Genomic DNA, 11,969 nt, shown 5'->3' with positions numbered 1-11,969 from the left:
GAATTAAGCCTTCTTGTGGGGCCTGTGCTGGAGCTGACCATGGACCCCTGTGCGGTACTGCTGGGGGAAATCACAACTGCAAATAATTCTGGCCACAAGATCAAGCCGTTGGGTCGAATGGGGCAAGCTGGAGGCCTGGAGACTTAGTCCGCAGGGCTAGCAGGTCAAGCCTTTTTCCCGCATGTGGGGGAGGCAGCCGCTGTGGTTCGCCCTTCCTGCAGTATAATCCAGGGGTGCAAGGCTGCAGAGCTGGGGGGAATTGGCGGGAGGCTCTCTATCATTAGTTTTATGAGTGGCTGGGAGAAGCATTCATGTAACTCAGTTGGATGTGCCCCGACCTGTGGATGTCTGTGTAAGTGAAATATGTGCCAGAGATTTGCAGCCTGTCACAGCATCACAGTGTGAGAGGGAATCCAGGCGGTGGGACACAGGGCTCAGGGGTCCCTCTGTTCAGGTTTCATCCTGTAGATCTCATCACAGATTTTCAACTACCACAGGGGATGTTCACTGAGACAGAGAGAGAGATGCCAAATGGTGATCTCCAGGGCCTGCGGACATCAAACGATAAGGAATTCTGCACACAGAGAGGACCCTGCTAGTGGAAAATGCCTTTGGAAAAGCCCCTTCTGTCCCCAGTTGTGGTCGTACAGTGCTCAGTGCTCTGCGTTGTGGCCTCAAGAGCCATGGATGCAAGTTGAGTTACGATGACCTTTTTCGTTGTCCCCACGTTTCTTAGGTGCCTCCTTCTGACACTTGTCAGAAAAAAATGACCAGTTTCTTTTGGAAGCATCTGCACTGCAAGGCAAAGGCAGTCTTCTCTGTTTCCTCGAAAGATTGACCAAAAGGTGGGAAGAGCAGACATATTTGGCAAGGCACCACTGGGTGATATATCTCTAACCTCCACTTTACCTGGCAGGTGCCTTGGCCAGCTTAGCCATGGTGCTGCTCTCTGGGACTTTTCTCTCAGCTGCTCCATTTCTTATCAGTGACAATCAAAAGGAAGGTGACATGGCCTCTGTGTGTGGACATCCCCAGCGAACCCCAAGGACGTGCGGCACAGGCTCTCGTGTTGCAGCAATTGCAGTTGAAGCAATCGCCAGGCTAATGCCAGTCACAGCAGCCTTTTCATCAACTCCAGGCTTGTGATTTGATTCTTTCCAATGCTTCTCTCCAAAGAAACCTTTTCCTTAGCAAGAAGTTACTTGGATACCAAGGGAGGTCTCTTCTGTTTCCTAGAAAAACACAGGAAAATGTGAGCAGAGGAGACAAAGGCCATACAACAAGGCACTACTGGGAGTTGAACCCGGGATCTCCTGTTTACTAGACAGGGGCTTTAGCCAGCTAAGCCATAGTGCCTGCCTCAAGAAAGTGTTTACAACTGTTCCATTTGATGGTCCAGGACAACACCTGCAAATTCCAAAGTACAGACCTTCCCCATTTCCCTTAAGCCTTGTAGACTTTGAGGTGTCTGGCTCTCTGTGCACAGAAAGCCACAGCTGAGTTTACAGAGGGCTTCTAACATGTGCTTCTCCCACCAGCCACTGTGATCATATACTGATTAGTGATCTGTGTTTCAGTCACAGGAATCTTGGCTCAGTTCTGAGTCACGGTAACCTTTCCTTCAGCTCTAGACTTCTCATTAGCCACTTTCCAAGTGTGGTGGGGTGACTGCCCCAAACAATCAGGAAAAAAATTAAGGCAGCCTTGCAGAGGCGGTGCAGAACCCAGCCAGTCAGGAAAGGGCTTATTGGGAGAGCCAATCAGGAGAAGGCTTGCTGGAGTAGCCCATATATAAAGGGCTGCTCAGCACAGCAAGTTAGTCACTCCTTGGAGTTTGAGGAGGGAGGATTTGCTGCCTGAAGGAAGGAGAAGGAGAAGGAGAAGGAGAAGGAGAAGGAGAAGGAGTAGTACCAGTACCAGTACCATGGTCAGAGTAGTGCTGGGTGGGTAAGGGGAGCATGAGTGACCTCCTGGCTGATTACTGCCAGACAGAGGCCCTTATACAAAGGTGGAGGAAGGTGCTAGGTCTGTGGGGAAGTGGTCCAGGGAAACAGATGGTGAGGGTTGGAGGTGCACCCCTTTTGCCTCAGTCGCCACTGACACAGGTGGCTACACCCTAGATTGCAGCTGGCCACTGAGGCAAGTGTCTGGGTGAAGGACAGCTGCCCCCTGGAAGCGGGGAGAGAACTGAGTGGGGCACAGCCGGAGGGCTCTGTCCATAAGAGGACATTGAAGTCCTGAGAGCGACATGGGTCCTAATGATAGAACAGATGGCAGCCAGATGCCACTGGATGAAGGTGCACTGGTGGAGCAGACCTAATTGGCAGGACGGCCAACAGGAGGCACTGCAGTGGCGAAACATGCCCCCTGGCACCAAGACTCAGCAGCAAGGAAGGCTCTCTCTGTCTTGAACCACCACTTAGAAGGATTCTGATGACAGGTCTTCTCTTTCTTATGAAGAGAAACGAAAAAGGAGCCAAACGACACATTAGGTTCAGCAAGGAAGAACTGTCAGGCCAAGCCAAGATTTCCTGGTTACTAGGAAGGATCTTCAATCAGCTCTTCCCAAAGACCACTATCCAGAGGCCTTTTAACAGTTACTGCAGATGTTCACCACAAAAGAGACAAAGAGATGCCAAAATAGAGTTCTCCACTGCCTGCAGCCATCAAGCTACCAGGAGTTCTGTGCACAGAGAGGCCCCTGCTGGTGAAAAAAGGCTTTGGTAGAGACTCTTCTGACTCCAGCCGTGATCATATAGCGTTTAGCACTCTGTGTTGTGGCTTCAGCATCCACAGATGCAAGTTCAATTAGGAGATCTTTTTCTTGTCTCCACATTTGCCTAGTGACTCCTTTCAACATTTGTCACCAAAAAGACCTGTTTCTTTTGCAAGCAATGTACAGCTAGGCAAAGGCAGTCTTCTCCATTTCCTCAAAAGATCACCAAGCTGTGGGGAGAGGAGGCACATTCAGCCAGGCACCACTGGGTGCTGGATGCTGAATCTCTTCTTTATTCAGCAGTTGTCTGTGAAGGAGATAAATCTACACCTTGTAGAGGTCAATAAAAGGAGAGTCACCTTGCTTGTTAGGCTCAGAGACACTGTCAATCAATTGATTACAATAGAATACATAGGTTTTTCATGGGTGGGGGAAAGTGACAGGGTAGGCAGTTCCACACCCCAAGATAGGTTTTGCAGCAAGACAAGATAGCACATTAGCCAGTGGCTAGCAGGTTACATAATGTCTCCGCCTATAGTCTCAAGTTAGCAGATTAACATTTACTGAATACTTTGATAAAATGTTATTAGTATGAAATATCTATGTTGAATTCTGATTTGAGGTCCATAGAAATGGAGCAACTCTTTTTCATGGTCCAACAGGTACATTCGTAGGTGTTAAAGCAAAGAAACAGTGAAAGTATATGGCAATAAAGATTGTTTTCTGTCTGTCTAAAGGCAAGGCATCGGTCCCTTGGAAGGGAGGTGGAAGGATGCCATATTTTATACTGACGTGCCAACTTTTCATAAATTCAAGGTTGGATGTGTGGGAAGAACATCTCCCTACAGAATAATCAAACACAATAGGAACAGGGATTCTTTGTTCAATCTGCAACTTTGAATAAGACATGATTACTTAGTTCTTAGCTCCAACTCCTGGCAATTTGCTGACCAGGCCTACCTTAGCAAGCAAGGCTTTCCGTTTACCTCAGCTTTCTCTTAGCTGATCACTACTTGCTAGGCCTCTGCTCCCTTGACCATATTCTGGACTTTGGGTCTGGAAAAGACCTGGCACAATCCATAGACCAGGTTGTTATATAAACTGCACATGGATTTTAACCCTTCACACCCAGTAATGGCAAAGTTTTTGGTTCAGGTTTGTAGCAGTGATGGAATAAACTGCATGTTCAGATCAAGTCTCTGGAGTCCATCCACAGCTGGGATGGGTCATTCAGTCCTTAGTAGAGAGCTTCAGTGTGTAGCAAAGTCCCTTCAGAGGTATGAAGCAGGATTGAAGACAAGATGGAGACGAGGCATCAGCTTTTTATAGTCTCTTGCCATGTGGTCTTTGCTTTCTTTGTCCCAAGGACACTCTATCCAGCACGTGGCATAGAAAAACCTTAAAGTTCTGTCCATAGGCAGGTCCCTGCATACCTTGCCTTCTCTCAATGGGTCAGTTGCATAACTTGTGGTCCTTAATGAGCCATCAAGCAGGCTAGGCAGAACTGACACCAACTTGTCTGGCTGGGGTGTTCCCGGGAAGCGTAGCACAAGTTTGAAATATGGGCAGCATAGAGCCAATATTGATAATGTCAACAACAAAAATGATACACATGTAGAGATAGCATCATTATAATCAGCCAATCAGAACCTCTCCATACACCCCTTACACGACAATATTTCTACAATATTGGCTGCAAATATAGAACAGTGGTCGCAACGGTGATCTATAGAGTTACAGATTATGTCAATAACATCACAGGAGGTGACACAGCATCAGTGAGACTGATACCGAAATATTGCCTCCAGTTTTGGTGTCCTCATTTGAAAAAGATGTTGTGAAATTGGAGCTGGGGTAGCAAAGAGCCACCAAATGTTCTGAGGGCTGGAGAAAAATGCCTTCTAGTGAGCTATTGAAAGAGCTCAACCTGTTTAGCTTATCAAAAGAAGATTGAAAGGTGACTTCATTGAAGTGCCTTAATGGAGAGAAAAGATTGGCTATTAAAGGGCTCTTTAATCTAGCAGAGAAAAGCATAACAAGACCCAATGGCTGGAAGGTGAAAAGAGACAAATTCATATTACATTTAAGGCACAAATAAGCAACAGGGAGGATGATTCGCAACAGGGAGGATGATTCACCACAGGAACAAGCTACCAAGGAAAGTGGTGGATTCACCATCTCCTGATGTCATTCAATGAAGACTAGATGCCTTTGTGGAATGTGTTTGCCCCAAAAGTAGCTATTGTGTCATACAGGAGGCCTGTGATATGCAGGGGGTCAGATTAGATGCTCTAATGGTCTTTTCAGGGCATAAAGTTGACTAATTTCTGAAAAACTGAGTGTAGCATTGGGAGCAGCGTCTGATGTATTACTGTCTAGCCGGCTTGCTTCCGAGAACGAACGCTCCTTGAGTGGGGTGACCACAGGGAATAGCTCAAACCTCCAAAGTTCCTGGCCAGGGGCAGGACATTAGCACAGCAAGGGAGGGATGTAGCAGTGACATCACAAAGGCCTTTTGCAGGACCTCAGACTATTGGTCAAAGGTGGTGGGGAGGTGGTGACCTCACAGAGAGATGCTGACATCAGTCAGGCAGGACAGGGGCGAAGGGCCAGGGAAACCTCAGAGACCCCTGTGCCTTTGCTTCAGCAAGTCTCCTTCTCCAGGTCTCTCTTTGAGGACTGAGAAAGTATTTGGGTTCAGGTACGTGAGCACCAGGAGGAACCTCTTTCCAGTTTTCTCCTTCCCTTTTCCTGATTTTACTAGAAAACAGCTGTCCCTGTTTAGAAGGTAAGAGCCTCCTTGAGGTTTGAAACCTGTTTAGTCTGATCCATCTGGTGACAGATGTATTCTAGGCATGGAAAACACGAGCTTAAGGTGGCAGAATTTTATTCTGCACCTGGGATTTTATCCCTTAGAATCACTGGGGACATTAGGGTTTGTCCATTTTGTTTCACCTTTTCCTCCATCCCTCCCTCCCTCCTTTCTCTTCTTCTCTTGCTTCTAGTGTCCCCTCGGGGGTGTGTGTGGGTGTGGGTGTAGGCGTGTGTGTGGGTGGGTGGCGGGGGAGTGCTCGGCAGCTCCCACTATGGGAGGTCCACCCAAAAATGTGGGGCTGAAATAGTGCTTGGGCAGTGATCCCCACCAGTGACCTGGCCATCCTTTGGGCTCTTTAGTGAGAACTCTCAGCCTCTCATCCTCAGTCTCTACCCTGATTGGCTGAGCTGAGGGTTATTGACAGGGAGGAGACTCAGGTCCTTGTTGTTCTCTTTGAAGACCAAGTAAATAAGTCATAACCACTTACATGTTTGATGAATATTGCTGCTTCTCTGCATTAATGGTCTCTGAGCAGTTCACGATTCTCTCTAACATTGCAGTTCTCCTCAAATACTTGCTGAATAATTACTGTGCACTGTTGTTGATCTGGAGCTCATCTGAGAGCACTTTATTCAGGTCATTCAATGTCTGAAATTCAAGATCCGATGGTTAGTTTGAACATCAGGGCTCTTGGGTCCTACTCCCAACTCTGCCACTGGCTGGCTGTGTGACCTAAGACAAGTCAATTCTCCTTTCTCAGCCTTAGCTTCTCCCTCTTTCAAGTAGGGATAATAATGATCCGCTCCTACCTACCTTACGGTATGTGGAGGCAGGACTGGCTCTAGGTTTTTTGCTGCCCCAAGCAAAAAAAAAATTTGTCTCTCCCCCCATCCCCCTGGTGCCCGAGCCCTGGGCTCTCCCCACACCCCCTGCCTCCACAGCTCTGGGCCTCCTCCCACCCCCACCCCCCTGCTGCCCCACCCCTGGGCTCTACCCCCTGACCCTCACCCCCCTGCTGCCCCAGCCCTGGGCTCTCCTCCCCACACCCGCACTCCCTGCCAAGCCAGCCCTGGGCTCTTGCACACACACACCCCATGCTGCCCCAGCTCTGGGATCTCCCCTCACCAGTGCTCTCCCACCCACACACCCCCTGCTGCCCCAGTCCTGGGCTCTGCCCCCTTCACCTGGACCCCCTGCTGCCCCAGCCCTGGGCTCCTCCCCCCACCTGCACCTTCCTTCTACCCCAGCCCGGGGTCACTGGTAACTTGCTCCCAGGGTGGGTCATTCAGCAGGAATTTTGGATGTGCACAGAACACAGGATTGGTTCCCACATGGTTACAGAGCTGCAGTAAAGTGAAACAATTTTCAGCTTGTGTGATTGGAAGATATCTGGATGCATATTGTAAGACTGTCCTCCATAAATGAAGAAAAGTTGAGGTGCCTTTATTATTCTTTCTTCCACTCTTTGTTTCTATGGGGAATTTGCCAATGCAATATCACTGTCTTTCGTTTAAACAAACAAAAAGGCAATGGCTGTTGAAAATTGAAATTCCAGTCCTAAGAGCCTCTGGGAAGCATTTCTTGCTCAATTTTATCTTACTTTTTCTACAGGAAATTACAGTAAATCAGTACATTTGTTTTGGGAGAAATAATGTACCAGCTGCCCAAACTGAGCTTGAGCACTCCTGAATTTTGAGGTGTTCACATCTGGAACGCAGGTGCTAGATTCCCTTTCTGAATATTAGCTCAATCTGGAAAGGAAAAGTCAATTTCTGCTTCCATGGCTCAGAAGTGGAAATCCTCCTGCGTGCCTGGTACTGTATCTAAAGCTGCCCAGGTCCAGTAGAGCCTCCCCTCCCTTACTTTTCATTTTAAATTCTAGTTTTAAATACCTCCCTTGCTAGGCTTCAGATAGAGAGGGGCACTGTCCATTTAGTCCACCCAATTCCTTCTTTGGGGGCTGCAAGGTGTGGTCACACCAGTGTCCCTAGGACAGTCTGGGGATGTCTTCTGAAGGGAGTATATGGGCCAAAGCCTTCTACTCCTTGGGCATATTTGTTCCCCATTCACAGTGCCACCCCGCTCTAGCAGTGAGCTCTCCATTCACAGCAAGCTGCAGCATAAGCTTTCAGCTACCATACTCCCTCCCCCTCCCTTCCCTGTTGATAGCACCCAAGGGAATGCTGGGAAATGTAGTTCTTTCCCGGCTCCAGGGCTGGCTCTATAGGCATGGAGCTAACCAAGGAACTACAGCTCCCAAGGCCCCCTGTTGGTTCTCAGCTCCCAGGCTTCAGAGTAGCAGCTGTGTTAGTCTGTATCCGCAAAGAACAGCAGTACTTGTGGCACCTTAGAGACTAACAAATTTATTTCAGCATGAGCTTTCCTGAGCTACAGCTCACTTCTTCGGATGCATAGAATGGAACACACAGACAGGAGATATTTATACATACAGAGAACAAGAAAAGATGGAAGTATGCATACCAACAGGAAGAGTAGCAAAGAGTCCTGTCGCACCTTACAGACTAACAGACGTTTTGGTGAATATTCACCCACGAAAGCTCATGCTCCAAAATGTCTGTTAGTTTATAAGGTGCCACAGGACTCTTTGCTGCTTTTACAAATCCAGACTAACACGGCTACCCTTCTGATACCTAACAGGAAGAGCCTAATCAATTGAGATGAGCTATCATCAGCAGGAGAAAAAAAAAACCTTTTGAAGTGATAATTAAGATGACCCATAGAAGGTGTGAGGAGAACTTAACCTAGGGAAATAGATTCAATTAGTGTAATGACTCAACCATTCCCAGTCTCTGTTTAAGCCGAGTTAATTGTATCTAATTTGCATATTAATTCGAGTTCGGTAGTCTCTCTTTGGAGTCTGTTTTTGAAGTTTTTTTGTTGCAAAATTGCCACCTTCAAGTCTGTCACTGAGTGGCTAGAGAGGTTGAAGTGTTGTCCCACTGGTTTTTGAATGTTATGATTCCTGATGTCAGATTTGTGTCCATTTATTCTTTTGCCTAGAGACTGTCCAGTTTGGCCAATGTACATGGCAGAGGGGCATTGCTGGCACATGATGGCATATATCACTTTGGTAGATGTGCAGGTGAACGAGCCCCTGATGGCGTGGCTGATGTGATTAGATCCTATGATGGTGTCACTTGAATAGATATGTGAACAGAGCTGGCATTGGGCTTTGTTGCAAGGATAGGTTCCTGGGTTAGTGTTTATGTTGTATGGTGTGCGGTTGCTGGTGAGTATTTGCTTCAGGCTGGGAGGCTGTCTATAAGCGAGGACTGGCCGGTCTCCCAAGATCTGTGAGAGTGAGGGATCATCTTTCAGGATAGGTTGTAGATCTTTGATGATGTGCTGGAGAGGTTTTAGTTGGAGGCTGTAGGTGATGGCTAGTGGCATTCTGTTATTTTCTTTGCTGGGCCTGTCCTGTAGTAGGTGGCTTCTGGGCACTCTTCTGGCTCTGTCAATCTGTTTTTTCACTTCAGCAGGTGGGTATTGTAGTTTTAAGAACGCTTGATAGAGATCTTGTAGGTATTTCTCTCTGTCTGAGGGATTGGAGCAAATACGGTTGTATCTTGGAGCTTGGCTGTAGACAATGGATCGTGTGGTGTGTCCTGGATGGAAGCTGGAGACATGTAGGTAAGTATAGTGGTCAGTAGGTTTCCAGTATAGGGTGGTGTTTATGTGACCATCGCTTATTAGCACAGTAGTGTCTAGGAAATGGACCGCTTGTGTGGATTGGTCTAGGCTGAGGTTGATGGTGGGATGGAAATTGTTAAAATCACGGTGCAATTCCTCAAGGGCTTCTTTTCCATGAGTCCAGATGATGAAGATGTCATCAATGTAGCACAAGTAGAGTAGGGGCATTAGGGAACGAGAGCTAAGGAAGCGTTGTTCTAAGTCAGCCATAAGGATGTTGGCATACTGTGGGGCCATGCGGGTACCAACAGCAGTGCTGCTGACTTGAAGGTATATATTGTCCCCAAATGTGAAATTGTTGTGGGTGAGAGCAAAGTCACAAAGCTCAGCCATCGGGTTAGCCGTGATATTATCGGGGATACTGTTCCTGACTGATGACGACAGCACCTCCTTTGTCAGCCTTTTTGATTATGATGTCGAAGTTGTTCTTGAGGCTGTTGATGGCATTGTGTTCAGCATGGCTTAGGTTATGGGGCAAGTGATGCTGCTTTTCCACAATTTCAGCCTGTGCACGTTGACGGAAGCAATCTATGTAGAAGTCCAGTCTGTTGTTTCGACCCTCAGGAGGAGTCCATGCAGAATCCTTTTTATTATAACATTGGTAGGAAGGATTCTGTGGGTTAGGATGTTGTTCAGAGGTGTGTTGGAAGTATTCTTTGAGTCGGAGATGACGAAAGTAGGATTCTAGGTCACCGCTCCCAGGCTGGATCCCTCTTAGCTGCTGCCCCTGCAAATGGGCTGCCCCAAGTACCTGCTTGCTTTGCTGGTGCCTAGAGCCACCCCTGGGACCGACACATGTTTGTTTTCATCCTCTGAGTCAGGAAACCCACAAAAGCCTCTTCTTTTGTACTGGGGCAGGCAAAAATAAGGTGACACTAAATTATTCTGATTGCTAAAAGAGAGTTGTGTATTTTTGAAAAAAAAATAATAAAGAATAATATCCTAACTAACAGCATGAGATAAAAAAAAAACACAGACAAACCTTGTCAGTAAGGGCTAATGTCCTAAATGGGAAATCAGCAGCGGTTTGTAGCTGGGGGAGCGTACAGTCTGAATGTGTATGACCTGACCCCAGCCCCCACCCCCACATAGCAGTAGGGCTTGGCACTCTCTGTGCATTGGTGTGGTGGCTGAGTGGTTAACCAAGCAGTGACAATTCAAGGAGGTTCCCTGGGTCGGTTTCACTCCTCAGGAGATTCTGCACAATAAAAATTCTGTGCACAATAGTTTATAATTCTGCAAATTTTATTTGCCAATAAATAAATGTGGAGGCTCCAGCATGGCAGTGGGGAAGCAGAGGCTCTTGAATGCCCAGAGGTGGGATATCACCCTGCAGCCCCCTCTCCCTTCCAGGGAAACAGACTCTGTGGTGAGGCTGCACCTCTCTGCTGCCTACTGCAGGAGCTCCCAAAAAACTCCCCAGAACTGATCATGAGGGGTGCATGACCACTCTTGTGGCCAGGGCCGGCCTTAGGATTTATGGTGCCCTAGGCAAGATTATTGAACTCGTGCCACTGTGCCTGATCTGCTCTTAGCAACACAAACATAAGCTTATAGTATTGGAAAACTTGCCACATTCACATTATTAAAGCCAGTTTAACTTAATGAAGCACACTGTAATGCTGATGGACTAGCACTAAAGAAGCAGCACTATAGAAAAAATTCTGATATGACAGAATGATGCAAATAATATATTTTTTTTAATTTATCAAAATTTATTGGAAACTTATATGAAGAGGTATTGAAACAAAGATTTGTTTTTAATTAAAAGCAATCTTTCTGGCTTTTTTGGCTGCAAAATCAGTAATAATGTCATCATATGACAAAGACAAAATCGTGTCTTGTTCGATCGCAAGAATAGCAAGACCAGTCAAGTGTTCCTGACTCATTGTAGAGCGGAGATAGTTTTTAATGAGCTTTAGTTTTGAGAAACTCCGTTCTCTTGATGCTACTGTTACAGGAATTGTCAGTAGAATACGAGTGGCAATGTACACATTAGGATATATGTCAACAAGTTTGCAGGTATGAATAAACTGTACAATGTCCATCACCGATTTTGCATGTGGCAACACTGATGACAGTGTACTCAATTCTTTGTACAGTTCAAGTCCATTTAAATCAAAACTATCACCGTGCTTCAGGAGGCTCTCTAGATTCTTGCACTTTGTCATTAGTTGCTCTTGTTTTCCTATTTCGTTGAATTTAGTTATGTCATACAAAAATCCAAACTGTTCATGGTGTACTCGCAAGGTATTAAACCTTTCATCAACAGCAGATACTGCTTTATCCATCACAACATTAAAAAATTCAACCTCAAATTTCTTTTCTGGATTGTCTATGGGCATGATCTGCTGTACAGATTCTTCACAAAGAAGTGTCCCTGGCCTTTTAAACTCATATTAACTATGTATTTACTTTATGAAAGTTGGAGAAAATATTGTGAAAACGTAAAACATTGGCTGCCCAACTTCTGGGCTGGCAAAAGTTATACTGACTCACAAGGGAAAAAAAAAGCAGGAGAATCTTAGTACAACATATGGTCACTCTATACCAGGGGTCGGCAACCTTTCAGAAGTGGTGTGCCAAGTTCACTGTAATTTAAGGTTTCTCGTGCCAGTAATACATTTTAACATTTGTAGAAGGTTTCTCTCTATGTCTATATTATATAAATAAACTATTGTTATTATCTGAGGTCTTGGCCACCGGTCCTGCTCAGGCCACTGCCAG

At 46.4% G+C, this 11,969-nt stretch overlaps 1 long non-coding RNA gene and 1 other non-coding gene across 3 annotated transcripts in view; one reads left to right on the top strand and one right to left on the bottom strand.

Annotated features, from left to right (window-relative positions):
• The window catches only part of LOC127041585 (uncharacterized), a 593,788-nt gene that overhangs the window by 523,996 nt on the left and 57,823 nt on the right, over positions 1-11,969 (top strand). The gene's annotated exons all lie outside the window — the stretch shown is intronic.
• TRNAT-AGU (transfer RNA threonine (anticodon AGU)) lies at positions 1,283-1,356 on the bottom strand. The gene has a single exon. It is a non-coding gene; the product is annotated as a tRNA-Thr (tRNA).

The sequence above is a fragment of the Gopherus flavomarginatus genome (assembly GCF_025201925.1).
Source record: "Gopherus flavomarginatus isolate rGopFla2 chromosome 13 unlocalized genomic scaffold, rGopFla2.mat.asm SUPER_13_unloc_3, whole genome shotgun sequence".
In the NCBI taxonomy this organism is placed as follows: Eukaryota; Metazoa; Chordata; order Testudines; family Testudinidae; genus Gopherus; species Gopherus flavomarginatus.
The sequence above is the reverse complement of the archived record's forward strand: the minus strand, read 5'-3'. Positions and strand labels throughout refer to the sequence as shown.